The sequence below is a fragment of the Atractosteus spatula genome (genome assembly GCF_055471065.1).
Source record: "Atractosteus spatula isolate fAtrSpa1 chromosome 10 unlocalized genomic scaffold, fAtrSpa1.hap1 SUPER_10_unloc_8, whole genome shotgun sequence".
Lineage (NCBI taxonomy): Eukaryota > Metazoa > Chordata > Actinopteri > Semionotiformes > Lepisosteidae > Atractosteus > Atractosteus spatula.
Window position 1 is genome coordinate 686,610 of NW_028296628.1, and position 18,462 is coordinate 705,071.

General features: G+C 54.8%; 6 non-coding genes across 6 annotated transcripts; all 6 read left to right on the top strand.

Annotated features, from left to right (window-relative positions):
* The first annotated feature begins 2,394 nt into the window (after positions 1–2,394).
* On the top strand, positions 2,395–2,466 carry trnae-uuc (transfer RNA glutamic acid (anticodon UUC)). Its single transcript has one exon. It is a non-coding gene; the product is annotated as a tRNA-Glu (tRNA).
* Positions 2,467–2,919: 453 nt separating this feature from the next.
* trnag-ccc (transfer RNA glycine (anticodon CCC)) lies at positions 2,920–2,992 on the top strand. The gene has a single exon. It is a non-coding gene; the product is annotated as a tRNA-Gly (tRNA).
* Positions 2,993–5,785: 2,793 nt separating this feature from the next.
* Positions 5,786–5,857, top strand: trnae-uuc (transfer RNA glutamic acid (anticodon UUC)). The gene has a single exon. It is a non-coding gene; the product is annotated as a tRNA-Glu (tRNA).
* Positions 5,858–6,310: 453 nt separating this feature from the next.
* Positions 6,311–6,383, top strand: trnag-ccc (transfer RNA glycine (anticodon CCC)). The gene has a single exon. It is a non-coding gene; the product is annotated as a tRNA-Gly (tRNA).
* Positions 6,384–9,701: 3,318 nt separating this feature from the next.
* On the top strand, positions 9,702–9,774 carry trnag-ccc (transfer RNA glycine (anticodon CCC)). Its single transcript has one exon. It is a non-coding gene; the product is annotated as a tRNA-Gly (tRNA).
* A 3,300-nt stretch (positions 9,775–13,074) lies between these two features.
* trnag-ccc (transfer RNA glycine (anticodon CCC)) lies at positions 13,075–13,147 on the top strand. Its single transcript has one exon. It is a non-coding gene; the product is annotated as a tRNA-Gly (tRNA).
* The last annotated feature ends 5,315 nt before the right edge of the window (positions 13,148–18,462 follow it).

Here is an 18,462-nt window from a genome sequence, read left to right on the forward strand (position 1 = left end):
TGTGCATCGAACAGACCCATTCACCTCTTAGTGTGGCGGGATCTGCACAGTGCATGTCGCAGCGCTTCCTGCTTTCACTTCAATGTGCTTTCTGATGTCGAGTCGTGTGCCGTGCGGAGGCTCTGAAAGCGAGAGCAATGAAAAGGTGCACGACGCTGTGAAAGAAAACAGAGAAGTGAAAGGCAGTCCTTTCTCTAAGGAGGTAAAAGAAAAGCTTTCTACTCCCCGTCGGGGAATCGAACCCCGGTCTCACGCGTGACAGGCGGGGATACTTGCCACTATACTAACGAGGAAGACATCACACCCTTCGATCCCCGGCATCGTGTCCCGACCCAGCGTGCTGGAAGGCGACGCGTGCTGTGATTCCTTTACGGAGCAGAAATGACAACCGAGGAGCCGAGAGATCATTTCAGCATTTCGCGTCTGAACGGAAAACACAAACGACCAACTCGGAATGACTTGCTTTTGACGCTTTTCAAAGCGTTCTTTGTGCACGACGACTGCGCCGCCTAGCAGATACAAATGGGTTGTACAACTCTGAACTAGCAAATGGAAGTGGGCTAAGCCCCCTCTCTTTTAGCCCAGGTTCGATCTGTCTCCCAGAATCACCAGGGCGCACGCACACACACACACCCGTGCCGTTGAAGTGCTCTGCTTCATTTCTAAGGGCAACTCAACATTCACTCCTACCCCGAGAACAGAAAAGACAGCGTCCGCAGCAACAACAGCTCAGGTCTCTGCACAGGAACTAAGCTGCCCCCATCTCCTCTGCTCTGCGGCTCCTGCGGAGTGGAGTCCTGCCTGGAGCCGTGTTTGCAGGCGGCGGCTCCCCGCGCTCTGTCTGTGCGTCGTGTCCAAGAGCTCCTGGGAGGAAGAGAGAGCCCTCCCACTCGGGGGCTTTTCCACGGTCTGTGTGAGGAGGGGCGGGTGTGTCCAGTAGCTTATCGAGCGGAAGCCTGGGGCGGCGGAGAGCTGTGATCGTGCAGACCTTGAGGTGTCACCTCTTTGTCTGCTTTCCCGCCCCCCCTCCGCCCAAGCTCTGCTCCAGAGTAGCCCGGCAACCCCTCACACCTGCACGTGTCACAACCTAAGGTGTGGTCATGAGACACCCATGGGGTGCTGTTCTGTTCTTGCTAATTGTTTCCTGCCCGTCGCAGGCAGGAGTCCATGCGAGGAAGATGCGCTGGACAGAGCTCAGAGGGCGCAGCTGGGTGGCTTTCCTTCTGAGTGACGTTCCTGCAACACTCTCCCGCTCCTCTTGGTGCGCTCATGCCGCTGGAGCAGGTGGCTGTGGGCTCTGTGCACTGCCGAAATAGCTCAGTTGGGAGAGCGTTAGACTGAAGATCTAAAGGTCCCTGGTTCGATCCCGGGTTTTGGCATTTTGTTTCATCGCGCCCTTTGTTCCTCTCTCCAGCGCCCCCTGCCTAAAGTGACGCTTCCCTTTCTCAGCCCGAAACGCAAGCGAGACACCAGCAGCGGTCCCTGCAGGTTTCCGTAGTGTAGCGGCTATCACGTTCGCCTAACACGCGAAAGGTCCCCGGTTCGAGACCGGGCGGAAACAGCCTCTTGTTGCACGCTCCTGTACTTCACAGAGGTCTTGAGCGACCGGTCATTTGTTCCCAATGTATTTCCGGTGCCTTCATGCACTCTTGTACCAAACGCACGTTCCTTCTGTACGCGGAGCCGATCATTTGCAATTGGGCTGTGCCGACAGACCAGGACGAGCTCTGTCGGCTCAAAAGCAGCGCAGGACCTGCAAGAACAACAGAAAGATTAGCATCCAGTGAGCCCAAGATCTCATCAAGAATCGGCTCCAGCAACAGGGCTGGGCGCATTGTTCCATTCTCCGACCACTCTCGGTGTAAACAAGTCCCTCCTGGTCTCTGCTTGAAATGCACTTTCCTGCGTTTGCTTTGGTGTAACTGGCTTCCCCTGCATGGGCGAATGTGAAGAAGATCCTTAGTAAGTCGTTGAAGAAAACCGAGAAGAGGTCGGAGTGGCCTCTGTCGTTCATCAACGATCCAGTCAGGCAGTACTCCTCTGTAAAGCGCCGTTCGTTCACATCGATTGGCTTTTTTTTGCCTTCATTCGCGCAAGTAGTAAAAGCAGACGCCCCTATTCTGCCGTGACCCGGATTCGAACCGGGGTTGTTGCGGCCACAACGCAAAGTACTGACCACTATACGATCACGGCGAGTTACCGATACACACATGGTAGGGCGGAAAAGGCTGTGCTCTCTTCGTGTGACCTAATTCGGAAAAGTCCTGACGTTGCATTTCAACTGAGCCCCAGTATACATCGACCGTTCGACACTCTGAGTGACAACTCTCTTGCGTGTTTTCTCATATTTATGTAGTTTGCTTGCATGATGCCCGGAACAGCGGGGTTGTGTGCTCCCATATGGTCTAGCGGTTAGGATTCCTGGTTTTCACCCAGGTGGCCCGGGTTTGACTCCCGGTATGGGAACGTGTCAGTTTTGCCTCCTGCTTTCCAAAAGATCAGCACCGTGTACGAAGGAGCCGCATTAAAACCACTCGAACGTGCAAAACGCGCGAGAAGAGGGGGCGCTTGTTTCCAACCGAAGACTTCTCGCGTGTGAGACGAGCTGATCATCGCTGCAGGAGGTGGGAGGGTTACTCTGGTAGACAGGGCTGACCTTCGGCAATAGGATTTATACTCTCCAAGATGATATTTGCACTTTCTGGAGAGGCGATTTTCTCCACTTCAGTAGCCCGATTTCGTCGATTGCGTGGAGAGGGCTGTAGAATGTGGCGCCGCTTTTCCTGCTCCGTCCATGACAGGCGTGCTGGTCTCTGGAGAGAGAGCACGGTCCATCAGCGCACTCCAATAAAGGCACTGGAAGCAGCTGAATCGCATTGGCGAAGCTCAGCACTGGGCCGCTGGGAAGGGTTTGCTACCGTTTCCGTAGTGTAGTGGTTATCACGTTTGCCTCCCACGCGAAAAGTCCCTGGTTCGAAACTGGGCGGAAACAGACCGGCTTCTTTTGTCGCCACGCACAAAAGGGGATTGGGGATTCGCCTAGCGCTGTGATCGCACAGACCCACTCACCTCTTAGTGTGGCGGGATCTGCACAGTGCATGTCGCAGCGCATCCTGCTTTCACTCCAATGCGCGTCCTGATGTACCCCAGTCTCCCGCGTGACAGGTGGGGATAATCACCACTATACTAACGAGGAAGACATCGCTCTCTCCGACCCCCGGCATCGTGTCCCGACCCACCGTGCTGGAAGCCGACGCGTGCTGTGATTTCTTTACGGAGCAGAAATGACAACCGAGGAGCCGAGAGATCATTTCAGCATTTCGCGTCTGAACAGAAAACACAAACGACCAACTCGGAATGACTTGCCTTTGACGCTTATCAAAGCGTTCTTTGTGCATCGAACAGACCCATTCACCTCTTAGTGTGGCGGGATCTGCACAGTGCATGTCGCAGCGCTTCCTGCTTTCACTTCAATGTGCTTTCTGATGTCGAGTCGTGTGCCGTGCGGAGGCTCTGAAAGCGAGAGCAATGAAAAGGTGCACGACGCTGTGAAAGAAAACAGAGAAGTGAAAGGCAGTCCTTTCTCTAAGGAGGTAAAAGAAAAGCTTTCTACTCCCCGTCGGGGAATCGAACCCCGGTCTCACGCGTGACAGGCGGGGATACTTGCCACTATACTAACGAGGAAGACATCACACCCTTCGATCCCCGGCATCGTGTCCCGACCCAGCGTGCTGGAAGGCGACGCGTGCTGTGATTCCTTTACGGAGCAGAAATGACAACCGAGGAGCCGAGAGATCATTTCAGCATTTCGCGTCTGAACGGAAAACACAAACGACCAACTCGGAATGACTTGCTTTTGACGCTTTTCAAAGCGTTCTTTGTGCACGACGACTGCGCCGCCTAGCAGATACAAATGGGTTGTACAACTCTGAACTAGCAAATGGAAGTGGGCTAAGCCCCCTCTCTTTTAGCCCAGGTTCGATCTGTCTCCCAGAATCACCAGGGCGCACGCACACACACACACCCGTGCCGTTGAAGTGCTCTGCTTCATTTCTAAGGGCAACTCAACATTCACTCCTACCCCGAGAACAGAAAAGACAGCGTCCGCAGCAACAACAGCTCAGGTCTCTGCACAGGAACTAAGCTGCCCCCATCTCCTCTGCTCTGCGGCTCCTGCGGAGTGGAGTCCTGCCTGGAGCCGTGTTTGCAGGCGGCGGCTCCCCGCGCTCTGTCTGTGCGTCGTGTCCAAGAGCTCCTGGGAGGAAGAGAGAGCCCTCCCACTCGGGGGCTTTTCCACGGTCTGTGTGAGGAGGGGCGGGTGTGTCCAGTAGCTTATCGAGCGGAAGCCTGGGGCGGCGGAGAGCTGTGATCGTGCAGACCTTGAGGTGTCACCTCTTTGTCTGCTTTCCCGCCCCCCCTCCGCCCAAGCTCTGCTCCAGAGTAGCCCGGCAACCCCTCACACCTGCACGTGTCACAACCTAAGGTGTGGTCATGAGACACCCATGGGGTGCTGTTCTGTTCTTGCTAATTGTTTCCTGCCCGTCGCAGGCAGGAGTCCATGCGAGGAAGATGCGCTGGACAGAGCTCAGAGGGCGCAGCTGGGTGGCTTTCCTTCTGAGTGACGTTCCTGCAACACTCTCCCGCTCCTCTTGGTGCGCTCATGCCGCTGGAGCAGGTGGCTGTGGGCTCTGTGCACTGCCGAAATAGCTCAGTTGGGAGAGCGTTAGACTGAAGATCTAAAGGTCCCTGGTTCGATCCCGGGTTTTGGCATTTTGTTTCATCGCGCCCTTTGTTCCTCTCTCCAGCGCCCCCTGCCTAAAGTGACGCTTCCCTTTCTCAGCCCGAAACGCAAGCGAGACACCAGCAGCGGTCCCTGCAGGTTTCCGTAGTGTAGCGGCTATCACGTTCGCCTAACACGCGAAAGGTCCCCGGTTCGAGACCGGGCGGAAACAGCCTCTTGTTGCACGCTCCTGTACTTCACAGAGGTCTTGAGCGACCGGTCATTTGTTCCCAATGTATTTCCGGTGCCTTCATGCACTCTTGTACCAAACGCACGTTCCTTCTGTACGCGGAGCCGATCATTTGCAATTGGGCTGTGCCGACAGACCAGGACGAGCTCTGTCGGCTCAAAAGCAGCGCAGGACCTGCAAGAACAACAGAAAGATTAGCATCCAGTGAGCCCAAGATCTCATCAAGAATCGGCTCCAGCAACAGGGCTGGGCGCATTGTTCCATTCTCCGACCACTCTCGGTGTAAACAAGTCCCTCCTGGTCTCTGCTTGAAATGCACTTTCCTGCGTTTGCTTTGGTGTAACTGGCTTCCCCTGCATGGGCGAATGTGAAGAAGATCCTTAGTAAGTCGTTGAAGAAAACCGAGAAGAGGTCGGAGTGGCCTCTGTCGTTCATCAACGATCCAGTCAGGCAGTACTCCTCTGTAAAGCGCCGTTCGTTCACATCGATTGGCTTTTTTTTGCCTTCATTCGCGCAAGTAGTAAAAGCAGACGCCCCTATTCTGCCGTGACCCGGATTCGAACCGGGGTTGTTGCGGCCACAACGCAAAGTACTGACCACTATACGATCACGGCGAGTTACCGATACACACATGGTAGGGCGGAAAAGGCTGTGCTCTCTTCGTGTGACCTAATTCGGAAAAGTCCTGACGTTGCATTTCAACTGAGCCCCAGTATACATCGACCGTTCGACACTCTGAGTGACAACTCTCTTGCGTGTTTTCTCATATTTATGTAGTTTGCTTGCATGATGCCCGGAACAGCGGGGTTGTGTGCTCCCATATGGTCTAGCGGTTAGGATTCCTGGTTTTCACCCAGGTGGCCCGGGTTTGACTCCCGGTATGGGAACGTGTCAGTTTTGCCTCCTGCTTTCCAAAAGATCAGCACCGTGTACGAAGGAGCCGCATTAAAACCACTCGAACGTGCAAAACGCGCGAGAAGAGGGGGCGCTTGTTTCCAACCGAAGACTTCTCGCGTGTGAGACGAGCTGATCATCGCTGCAGGAGGTGGGAGGGTTACTCTGGTAGACAGGGCTGACCTTCGGCAATAGGATTTATACTCTCCAAGATGATATTTGCACTTTCTGGAGAGGCGATTTTCTCCACTTCAGTAGCCCGATTTCGTCGATTGCGTGGAGAGGGCTGTAGAATGTGGCGCCGCTTTTCCTGCTCCGTCCATGACAGGCGTGCTGGTCTCTGGAGAGAGAGCACGGTCCATCAGCGCACTCCAATAAAGGCACTGGAAGCAGCTGAATCGCATTGGCGAAGCTCAGCACTGGGCCGCTGGGAAGGGTTTGCTACCGTTTCCGTAGTGTAGTGGTTATCACGTTTGCCTCCCACGCGAAAAGTCCCTGGTTCGAAACTGGGCGGAAACAGACCGGCTCCTTTTGTCGCCACGCACAAAAGGGGATTGGGGATTCGCCTAGCGCTGTGATCGCACAGACCCACTCACCTCTTAGTGTGGCGGGATCTGCACAGTGCATGTCGCAGCGCATCCTGCTTTCACTCCAATGCGCGTCCTGATGTACCCCAGTCTCCCGCGTGACAGGTGGGGATAATCACCACTATACTAACGAGGAAGACATCGCTCTCTCCGACCCCCGGCATCGTGTCCCGACCCACCGTGCTGGAAGCCGACGCGTGCTGTGATTTCTTTACGGAGCAGAAATGACAACCGAGGAGCCGAGAGATCATTTCAGCATTTCGCGTCTGAACAGAAAACACAAACGACCAACTCGGAATGACTTGCCTTTGACGCTTATCAAAGCGTTCTTTGTGCATCGAACAGACCCATTCACCTCTTAGTGTGGCGGGATCTGCACAGTGCATGTCGCAGCGCTTCCTGCTTTCACTTCAATGTGCTTTCTGATGTCGAGTCGTGTGCCGTGCGGAGGCTCTGAAAGCGAGAGCAATGAAAAGGTGCACGACGCTGTGAAAGAAAACAGAGAAGTGAAAGGCAGTCCTTTCTCTAAGGAGGTAAAAGAAAAGCTTTCTACTCCCCGTCGGGGAATCGAACCCCGGTCTCACGCGTGACAGGCGGGGATACTTGCCACTATACTAACGAGGAAGACATCACACCCTTCGATCCCCGGCATCGTGTCCCGACCCAGCGTGCTGGAAGGCGACGCGTGCTGTGATTCCTTTACGGAGCAGAAATGACAACCGAGGAGCCGAGAGATCATTTCAGCATTTCGCGTCTGAACGGAAAACACAAACGACCAACTCGGAATGACTTGCTTTTGACGCTTTTCAAAGCGTTCTTTGTGCACGACGACTGCGCCGCCTAGCAGATACAAATGGGTTGTACAACTCTGAACTAGCAAATGGAAGTGGGCTAAGCCCCCTCTCTTTTAGCCCAGGTTCGATCTGTCTCCCAGAATCACCAGGGCGCACGCACACACACACACCCGTGCCGTTGAAGTGCTCTGCTTCATTTCTAAGGGCAACTCAACATTCACTCCTACCCCGAGAACAGAAAAGACAGCGTCCGCAGCAACAACAGCTCAGGTCTCTGCACAGGAACTAAGCTGCCCCCATCTCCTCTGCTCTGCGGCTCCTGCGGAGTGGAGTCCTGCCTGGAGCCGTGTTTGCAGGCGGCGGCTCCCCGTGCTCTGTCTGTGCGTCGTGTCCAAGAGCTCCTGGGAGGAAGAGAGAGCCCTCCCACTCGGGGGCTTTTCCACGGTCTGTGTGAGGAGGGGCGGGTGTGTCCAGTAGCTTATCGAGCGGAAGCCTGGGGCGGCGGAGAGCTGTGATCGTGCAGACCTTGAGGTGTCACCTCTTTGTCTGCTTTCCCGCCCCCCCTCCGCCCAAGCTCTGCTCCAGAGTAGCCCGGCAACCCCTCACACCTGCACGTGTCACAACCTAAGGTGTGGTCATGAGACACCCATGGGGTGCTGTTCTGTTCTTGCTAATTGTTTCCTGCCCGTCGCAGGCAGGAGTCCATGCGAGGAAGATGCGCTGGACAGAGCTCAGAGGGCGCAGCTGGGTGGCTTTCCTTCTGAGTGACGTTCCTGCAACACTCTCCCGCTCCTCTTGGTGCGCTCATGCCGCTGGAGCAGGTGGCTGTGGGCTCTGTGCACTGCCGAAATAGCTCAGTTGGGAGAGCGTTAGACTGAAGATCTAAAGGTCCCTGGTTCGATCCCGGGTTTTGGCATTTTGTTTCATCGCGCCCTTTGTTCCTCTCTCCAGCGCCCCCTGCCTAAAGTGACGCTTCCCTTTCTCAGCCCGAAACGCAAGCGAGACACCAGCAGCGGTCCCTGCAGGTTTCCGTAGTGTAGCGGCTATCACGTTCGCCTAACACGCGAAAGGTCCCCGGTTCGAGACCGGGCGGAAACAGCCTCTTGTTGCACGCTCCTGTACTTCACAGAGGTCTTGAGCGACCGGTCATTTGTTCCCAATGTATTTCCGGTGCCTTCATGCACTCTTGTACCAAACGCACGTTCCTTCTGTACGCGGAGCCGATCATTTGCAATTGGGCTGTGCCGACAGACCAGGACGAGCTCTGTCGGCTCAAAAGCAGCGCAGGACCTGCAAGAACAACAGAAAGATTAGCATCCAGTGAGCCCAAGATCTCATCAAGAATCGGCTCCAGCAACAGGGCTGGGCGCATTGTTCCATTCTCCGACCACTCTCGGTGTAAACAAGTCTCTCCTGGTCTCTGCTTGAAATGCACTTTCCTGCGTTTGCTTTGGTGTAACTGGCTTCCCCTGCATGGGCGAATGTGAAGAAGATCCTTAGTAAGTCGTTGAAGAAAACCGAGAAGAGGTCGGAGTGGCCTCTGTCGTTCATCAACGATCCAGTCAGGCAGTACTCCTCTGTAAAGCGCCGTTCGTTCACATCGATTGGCTTTTTTTTGCCTTCATTCGCGCAAGTAGTAAAAGCAGACGCCCCTATTCTGCCGTGACCCGGATTCGAACCGGGGTTGTTGCGGCCACAACGCAAAGTACTGACCACTATACGATCACGGCGAGTTACCGATACACACATGGTAGGGCGGAAAAGGCTGTGCTCTCTTCGTGTGACCTAATTCGGAAAAGTCCTGACGTTGCATTTCAACTGAGCCCCAGTATACATCGACCCTTCGACACTCTGAGTGACAACTCTCTTGCGTGTTTTCTCATATTTATGTAGTTTGCTTGCATGATGCCCGGAACAGCGGGGTTGTGTGCTCCCATATGGTCTAGCGGTTAGGATTCCTGGTTTTCACCCAGGCGGCCCGGGTTTGACTCCCGGTATGGGAACGTGTCAGTTTTGCCTCCTGCTTTCCAAAAGATCAGCACCGTGTACGAAGGAGCCGCATTAAAACCACTCGAACGTGCAAAACGCGCGAGAAGAGGGGGCGCTTGTTTCCAACCGAAGACTTCTCGCGTGTGAGACGAGCTGATCATCGCTGCAGGAGGTGGGAGGGTTACTCTGGTAGACAGGGCTGACCTTCGGCAATAGGATTTATACTCTCCAAGATGATATTTGCACTTTCTGGAGAGGCGATTTTCTCCACTTCAGTAGCCCGATTTCGTCGATTGCGTGGAGAGGGCTGTAGAATGTGGCGCCGCTTTTCCTGCTCCGTCCATGACAGGCGTGCTGGTCTCTGGAGAGAGAGCACGGTCCATCAGCGCACTCCAATAAAGGCACTGGAAGCAGCTGAATCGCATTGACTAAGCTCAGCACTGGGCCGCTGGGAAGGGTTTGCTACCGTTTCCGTAGTGTAGTGGTTATCACGTTTGCCTCCCACGCGAAAAGTCCCTGGTTCGAAACTGGGCGGAAACAGACCGGCTTCTTTTGTCGCCACGCACAAAAGGGGATTGGGGATTCGCCTAGCGCTGTGATCGCACAGACCCACTCACCTCTTAGTGTGGCGGGATCTGCACAGTGCATGTCGCAGCGCATCCTGCTTTCACTCCAATGCGCGTCCTGATGTACCCCAGTCTCCCGCGTGACAGGTGGGGATAATCACCACTATACTAACGAGGAAGACATCGCTCTCTCCGACCCCCGGCATCGTGTCCCGACCCACCGTGCTGGAAGCCGACGCGTGCTGTGATTTCTTTACGGAGCAGAAATGACAACCGAGGAGCCGAGAGATCATTTCAGCATTTCGCGTCTGAACAGAAAACACAAACGACCAACTCGGAATGACTTGCCTTTGACGCTTATCAAAGCGTTCTTTGTGCATCGAACAGACCCACTCACCTCTTAGTGTGGCAGGATCTGCACACTGCATGTCGCAGCGCTTCCTGCTTTCACTTCAATGTGCTTTCTGATGTCGAGTCGTGTGCCGTGCGGAGGCTCTGAAAGCGAGAGCAATGAAAAGGTGCACGACGCTGTGAAAGAAAACAGAGAAGTGAAAGGCAGTCCTTTCTCTAAGGAGGTAAAAGAAAAGCTTTCTACTCCCCGTCGGGGAATCGAACCCCGGTCTCCCACGTGACAGGCGGGGATACTTGCCACTATACTAACGAGGAAGACATCACACCCTTCGATCCCCGGCATCGTGTCCCGACCCAGCGTGCTGGAAGCCGACGCGTGCTGTGATTCCTTTACGGAGCAGAAATGACAACCGAGGAGCCGAGAGATCATTTCAGCATTTCGCGTCTGAACGGAAAACACAAACGACCAACTCGGAATGACTTGCTTTTGACGCTTTTCAAAGCGTTCTTTGTGCACGACGACTGCGCCGCCTAGCAGATACAAATGGGTTGTACAACTCTGAACTAGCAAATGGAAGTGGGCTAAGCCCCCTCTCTTTTAGCCCAGGTTCGATCTGTCTCCCAGAATCACCAGGGCGCACGCACACACACACACCCGTGCCGTTGAAGTGCTCTGCTTCATTTCTAAGGGCAACTCAACATTCACTCCTACCCCGAGAACAGAAAAGACAGCGTCCGCAGCAACAACAGCTCAGGTCTCTGCACAGGAACTAAGCTGCCCCCATCTCCTCTGCTCTGCGGCTCCTGCGGAGTGGAGTCCTGTCTGGAGCCGTGTTTGCAGGCGGCGGCTCCCCGCGCTCTGTCTGTGCGTCGTGTCCAAGAGCTCCTGGGAGGAAGAGAGAGCCCTCCCACTCGGGGGCTTTTCCACGGTCTGTGTGAGGAGGGGCGGGTGTGTCCAGTAGCTTATCGAGCGGAAGCCTGGGGCGGCGGAGAGCTGTGATCGTGCAGACCTTGAGGTGTCACCTCTTTGTCTGCTTTCCCGCCCCCCCTCCGCCCAAGCTCTGCTCCAGAGTAGCCCGGCAACCCCTCACACCTGCACGTGTCACAACCTAAGGTGTGGTCATGAGACACCCATGGGGTGCTGTTCTGTTCTTGCTAATTGTTTCCTGCCCGTCGCAGGCAGGAGTCCATGCGAGGAAGATGCGCTGGACAGAGCTCAGAGGGCGCAGCTGGGTGGCTTTCCTTCTGAGTGACGTTCCTGCAACACTCTCCCGCTCCTCTTGGTGCGCTCATGCCGCTGGAGCAGGTGGCTGTGGGCTCTGTGCACTGCCGAAATAGCTCAGTTGGGAGCGCGTTAGACTGAAGATCTAAAGGTCCCTGGTTCGATCGCGGGTTTCGGCATTTGTTCCTCTCTCCAGCGCCCCCTGCCTAAAGTGACGCTTCCCTTTCTCAGCCCGAAACGCAAGCGAGACACCAGCAGCGGTCCCTGCAGGTTTCCGTAGTGTAGCGGCTATCACGTTCGCCTAACACGCGAAAGGTCCCCGGTTCGAGACCGGGCGGAAACAGCCTCTTGTTGCACGCTCCTGTACTTCACAGAGGTCTTGAGCGACCGGTCATTTGTTCCCAATGTATTTCTGGTGCCTTCATGCACTCTTGTACCAAACGCACGTTCCTTCTGTACGCGGAGCCGATCATTTGCAATTGGGCTGTGCCGACAGACCAGGACGAGCTCTGTCGGCTCAAAAGCAGCGCAGGACCTGCAAGAACAACAGAAAGATTAGTATCCAGTGAGCCCAAGATCTCATCAAGAATCGGCTCCAGCAACAGGGCTGGGCGCATTGTTCCATTCTCCGACCACTCTCGGTGTAAACAAGTCTCTCCTGGTCTCTGCTTGAAATGCACTTTCCTGCGTTTGCTTTCGTGTAACTGGCTTCCCCTGCATGGGCGAATGTGAAGAAGATCCTTAGTAAGTCGTTGAAGAAAACCGAGAAGAGGTCGGAGTGGCCTCTGTCGTTCATCAACGATCCAGTCAGGCAGTACTCCTCTGTAAAGCGCCGTTCGTTCACATCGATTGGCTTTCTTTTGCCTTCATTCGCGCAAGTAGTAAAAGTAGACGCCCCTATTCTGCCGTGACCCGGATTCGAACCGGGGTTGTTGCGGCCACAACGCAAAGTACTGACCACTATACGATCACGGCGAGTTACCGATACACACATGGTAGGGCGGAAAAGGCTGTGCTCTCTTCGTGTGACCTAATTCGGAAAAGTCCTGACGTTGCATTTCAACTGAGCCCCAGTATACATCGACCCTTCGACACTCTGAGTGACAACTCTCTTGCGTGTTTTCTCATATTTATGTAGTTTGCTTGCATGATGCCCGGAACAGCGGGGTTGTGTGCTCCCATATGGTCTAGCGGTTAGGATTCCTGGTTTTCACCCAGGCGGCCCGGGTTTGACTCCCGGTATGGGAACGTGTCAGTTTTGCCTCCTGCTTTCCAAAAGATCAGCACCGTGTACGAAGGAGCCGCATTAAAAGCACTCGAACGTGCAAAACGCGCGAGAAGAGGGGGCGCTTGTTTCCAACCGAAGACTTCTCGCGTGTGAGACGAGCTGATCATCGCTGCAGGAGGTGGGAGGGTTACTCTGGTAGACAGGGCTGACCTTCGGCAATAGGATTTATACTCTCCAAGATGATATTTGCACTTTCTGGAGAGGCGATTTTCTCCACTTCAGTAGCCCGATTTCGTCGATTGCGTGGAGAGGGCTGTAGAATGTGGCGCCGCTTTTCCTGCTCCGTCCATGACAGGCGTGCTGCTCTCTGGAGAGAGAGCACGGTCCATCAGCGCACTCCAATAAAGGCACTGGAAGCAGCTGAATCGCATTGGCGAAGCTCAGCACTGGGCCGCTGGGAAGGGTTTGCTACCGTTTCCGTAGTGTAGTGGTTATCACGTTTGCCTCCCACGCGAAAAGTCCCTGGTTCGAAACTGGGCGGAAACAGACCGGCTTCTTTTGTCGCCACGCACAAAAGGGGATTGGGGATTCGCCTAGCGCTGTGATCGCACAGACCCACTCACCTCTTAGTGTGGCGGGATCTGCACAGTGCATGTCGCAGCGCATCCTGCTTTCACTCCAATGCGCGTCCTGATGTACCCCAGTCTCCCGCGTGACAGGTGGGGATAATCACCACTATACTAACGAGGAAGACATCACACCCTTCGACCCCCGGCATCGTGTCCCGACCCACCGTGCTGGAAGCCGACGCGTGCTGTGATTCCTTTACGGAGCAGAAATGACAACCGAGGAGCCGAGAGATCATTTCAGCATTTCGCGTCTGAACAGAAAACACAAACGACCAACTCGGAATGACTTGCCTTTGACGCTTATCAAAGCGTTCTTTGTGCATCGAACAGACCCACTCACCTCTTAGTGTGGCGGGATCTGCACAGTGCATGTCGCAGCGCTTCCTGCTTTCACTTCAATGTGCTTTCTGATGTCGAGTCGTGTGCCGTGCGGAGGCTCTGAAAGCGAGAGCAATGAAAAGGTGCACGACGCTGTGAAAGAAAACAGAGAAGTGAAAGGCAGTCCTTTCTCTAAGGAGGTAAAAGAAAAGCTTTCTACTCCCCGTCGGGGAATCGAACCCCGGTCTCACGCGTGACAGGCAAGGATACTCGCCACTATACTAACGAGGAAGACATCACACCCTTCGATCCCCGGCATCGTGTCCCGACCCAGCGTGCTGGAAGGCGACGCGTGCTGTGATTCCTTTACGGAGCAGAAATGACAACCGAGGAGCCGAGAGATCATTTCAGCATTTCGCGTCTGAACGGAAAACACAAACGACCAACTCGGAATGACTTGCTTTTGACGCTTTTCAAAGCGTTCTTTGTGCACGACGACTGCGCCGCCTAGCAGATACAAATGGGTTGTACAACTCTGAACTAGCAAATGGAAGAGGGCTAAGCCCCCTCTCTTTTAGCCCAGGTTCGATCTGTCTCCCAGAATCACCAGGGCGCACGCACACACACACACCCGTGCCGTTGAAGTGCTCTGCTTCATTTCTAAGGGCAACTCAACATTCACTCCTACCCCGAGAACAGAAAAGACAGCGTCCGCAGCAACAACAGCTCAGGTCTCTGCACAGGAACTAAGCTGCCCCCATCTCCTCTGCTCTGCGGCTCCTGTGGAGTGGAGTCCTGCCTGGAGCCGTGTTTGCAGGCGGCGGCTCCCCGCGCTCTGTCTGTGCGTCGTGTCCAAGAGCTCCTGGGAGGAAGAGAGAGCCCTCCCACTCGGGGGCTTTTCCACGGTCTGTGTGAGGAGGGGCGGGTGTGTCCAGTAGCTTATCGAGCGGAAGCCTGGGGCGGCGGAGAGCTGTGATCGTGCAGACCTTGAGGTGTCACCTCTTTGTCTGCTTTCCCGCCCCCCCTCCGCCCAAGCTCTGCTCCAGAGTAGCCCGGCAACCCCTCACACCTGCACGTGTCACAACCTAAGGTGTGGTCATGAGACACCCATGGGGTGCTGTTCTGTTCTTGCTAATTGTTTCCTGCCCGTCGCAGGCAGGAGTCCATGCGAGGAAGATGCGCTGGACAGAGCTCAGAGGGCGCAGCTGGGTGGCTTTCCTTCTGAGTGACGTTCCTGCAACACTCTCCCGCTCCTCTTGGTGCGCTCATGCCGCAACACAGGAAGGCTGGAGCAGGTGGCTGTGGGCTCTGTGCACTGCCGAAATAGCTCAGTTGGGAGAGCGTTAGACTGAAGATCTAAAGGTCCCTGGTTCGATCCCGGGTTAAAGCATTTTGTTTCATCGCGCCCTTTGTTCCTCTCTCCAGCGCCCCCTGCCTAAAGTGACGCTTCCCTTTCTCAGCCCGAAACGCAAGCGAGACACCAGCAGCAATCCCTGCAGGTTTCCGTAGTGTAGCGGCTATCACGTTCGCCTAACACGCGAAAGGTCCCCGGTTCGAGACCGGGCGGAAACAGCCTCTTGTTGCACGCTCCTGTACTTCACAGAGGTCTTGAGCGACCGGTCATTTGTTCCCAATGTATTTCCGGTGCCTTCATGCACTCTTGTACCAAACGCACGTTCCTTCTCTATGCGGAGCCGATCATTTGCAATTGGGCTGTGCCGACAGACCAGGACGAGCTCTGTCGGCTCAAAAGCAGCGCAGGACCTGCAAGAACAACAGAAAGATTAGTATCCAGTGAGCCCAAGATCTCATCAAGAATCGGCTCCAGCAACAGGGCTGGGCGCATTGTTCCATTCTCCGACCACTCTCGGTGTAAACAAGTCCCTCCTGGTCTCTGCTTGAAATGCACTTTCCTGCGTTTGCTTTGGTGTAACTGGCTTCCCCTGCATGGGCGAATGTGAAGAAGATCCTTAGTAAGTCGTTGAAGAAAACCGAGAAGAGGTCGGAGTGGCCTCTGTCGTTCATCAACGATCCAGTCAGGCAGTACTCCTCTGTAAAGCGCCGTTCGTTCACATCGATTGGCTTTCTTTTGCCTTCATTCGCGCAAGTAGTAAAAGTAGACGCCCCTATTCTGCCGTGACCCGGATTCGAACCGGGGTTGTTGCGGCCACAACGCAAAGTACTGACCACTATACGATCACGGCGAGTTACCGATACACACATGGTAGGGCGGAAAAGGCTGTGCTCTCTTCGTGTGACCTAATTCGGAAAAGTCCTGACGTTGCATTTCAACTGAGCCCCAGTATACATCGACCCTTCGACACTCTGAGTGACAACTCTCTTGCGTGTTTTCTCATATTTATGTAGTTTGCTTGCATGATGCCCGGAACAGCGGGGTTGTGTGCTCCCATATGGTCTAGCGGTTAGGATTCCTGGTTTTCACCCAGGCGGCCCGGGTTTGACTCCCGGTATGGGAACGTGTCAGTTTTGCCTCCTGCTTTCCAAAAGATCAGCACCGTGTACGAAGGAGCCGCATTAAAACCACTCGAACGTGCAAAACGCGCGAGAAGAGGGGGCGCTTGTTTCCAACCGAAGACTTCTCGCGTGTGAGACGAGCTGATCATCGCTGCAGGAGGTGGGAGGGTTACTCTGGTAGACAGGGCTGACCTTCGGCAATAGGATTTATACTCTCCAAGATGATATTTGCACTTTCTGGAGAGGCGATTTTCTCCACTTCAGTAGCCCGATTTCGTCGATTGCGTGGAGAGGGCTGTAGAATGTGGCGCCGCTTTTCCTGCTCCGTCCATGACAGGCGTGCTGGTCTCTGGAGAGAGAGCACGGTCCATCAGCGCACTCCAATAAAGGCACTGGAAGCAGCTGAATCGCATTGGCGAAGCTCAGCACTGGGCCGCTGGGAAGGGTTTGCTACCGTTTCCGTAGTGTAGTGGTTATCACGTTTGCCTCCCACGCGAAAAGTCAATGGTTCGAAACTGGGCGGAAACAGACCGGCTTCTTTTGTCGCCACGCACAAAAGGGGATTGGGGATTCGCCTAGCGCTGTGATCGCACAGACCCACTCACCTCTTAGTGTGGCGGGATCTGCACAGTGCATGTCGCAGCGCATCCTGCTTTCACTCCAATGCGCGTCCTGATGTACCCCAGTCTCCCGCGTGACAGGTGGGGATAATCACCACTATACTAACGAGGAAGACATCGCACCCTTCGACCCCCGGCATCGTGTCCCGACCCACCGTGCTGGAAGCCGACGCGTGCTGTGATTCCTTTACGGAGCAGAAATGACAACCGAGGAGCCGAGAGATCATTTCAGCATTTCGCGTCTGAACAGAAAACACAAACGACCAACTCGGAATGACTTGCCTTTGACGCTTATCAAAGCGTTCTTTGTGCATCGAACAGACCCACTCACCTCTTAGTGTGGCGGGATCTGCACAGTGCATGTCGCAGCGCTTCCTGCTTTCACTTCAATGTGCTTTCTGATGTCGAGTCGTGTGCCGTGCGGAGGCTCTGAAAGCGAGAGCAATGAAAAGGTGCACGACGCTGTGAAAGAAAACAGAGAAGTGAAAGGCAGTCCTTTCTCTAAGGAGGTAAAAGAAAAGCTTTCTACTCCCCGTCGGGGAATCGAACCCCGGTCTCACGCGTGACAGGCAAGGATACTCGCCACTATACTAACGAGGAAGACGTCACACCCTTCGATCCCCGGCATCGTGTCCCGACCCACCGTGCTGGAAGCCGACGCGTGCTGTGATTCCTTTACGGAGCAGAAATGACAACCGAGGAGCCGAGAGATCATTTCAGCATTTCGCGTCTGAACAGAAAACACAAACGACCAACTCGGAATGACTTGCCTTTGACGCTTATCAAAGCGTTCTTTGTGCATCGAACAGACCCACTCACCTCTTAGTGTGGCGGGATCTGCACACTGCATGTCGCAGCGCTTCCTGCTTTCACTTCAATGTGCTTTCTGATGTCGAGTCGTGTGCCGTGCGGAGGCTCTGAAAGCGAGAGCAATGAAAAGGTGCACGACGCTGTGAAAGAAAACAGAGAAGTGAAAGGCAGTCCTTTCTCTAAGGAGGTAAAAGAAAAGCTTTCTACTCCCCGTCGGGGAATCGAACCCCGGTCTCACGCGTGACAGGCAAGGATACTCGCCACTATACTAACGAGGAAGACATCACACCCTTCGATCCCCGGCATCGTGTCCCGACCCAGCGTGCTGGAAGGCGACGCGTGCTGTGATTCCTTTACGGAGCAGAAATGACAACCGAGGAGCCGAGAGATCATTTCAGCATATCGCGTCTGAACGGAAAACACAAACGACCAACTCGGAATGACTTGCTTTTGACGCTTTTCAAAGCGTTCTTTGTGCACGACGACTGCGCCGCCTAGCAGATACAAATGGGTTGTACAACTCTGAACTAGCAAATGGAAGAGGGCTAAGCCCCCTCTCTTTTAGCCCAGGTTCGATCTGTCTCCCAGAATCACCAGGGCGCACGCACACACACACACCCGTGCCGTTGAAGTGCTCTGCTTCATTTCTAAGGGCAACTCAACATTCACTCCTACCCCGAGAACAGAAAAGACAGCGTCCGCAGCAACAACAGCTCAGGTCTCTGCACAGGAACTAAGCTGCCCCCATCTCCTCTGCTCTGCGGCTCCTGTGGAGTGGAGTCCTGCCTGGAGCCGTGTTTGCAGGCGGCGGCTCCCCGCGCTCTGTCTGTGCGTCATGTCCAAGAGCTCCTGGGAGGAAGAGAGAGCCCTCCCACTCGGGGGCTTTTCCACGGTCTGTGTGAGGAGGGGCGGGTGTGTCCAGTAGCTTATCGAGCGGAAGCCTGGGGCGGCGGAGAGCTGTGATCGTGCAGACCTTGAGGTGTCACCTCTTTGTCTGCTTTCCCGCCCC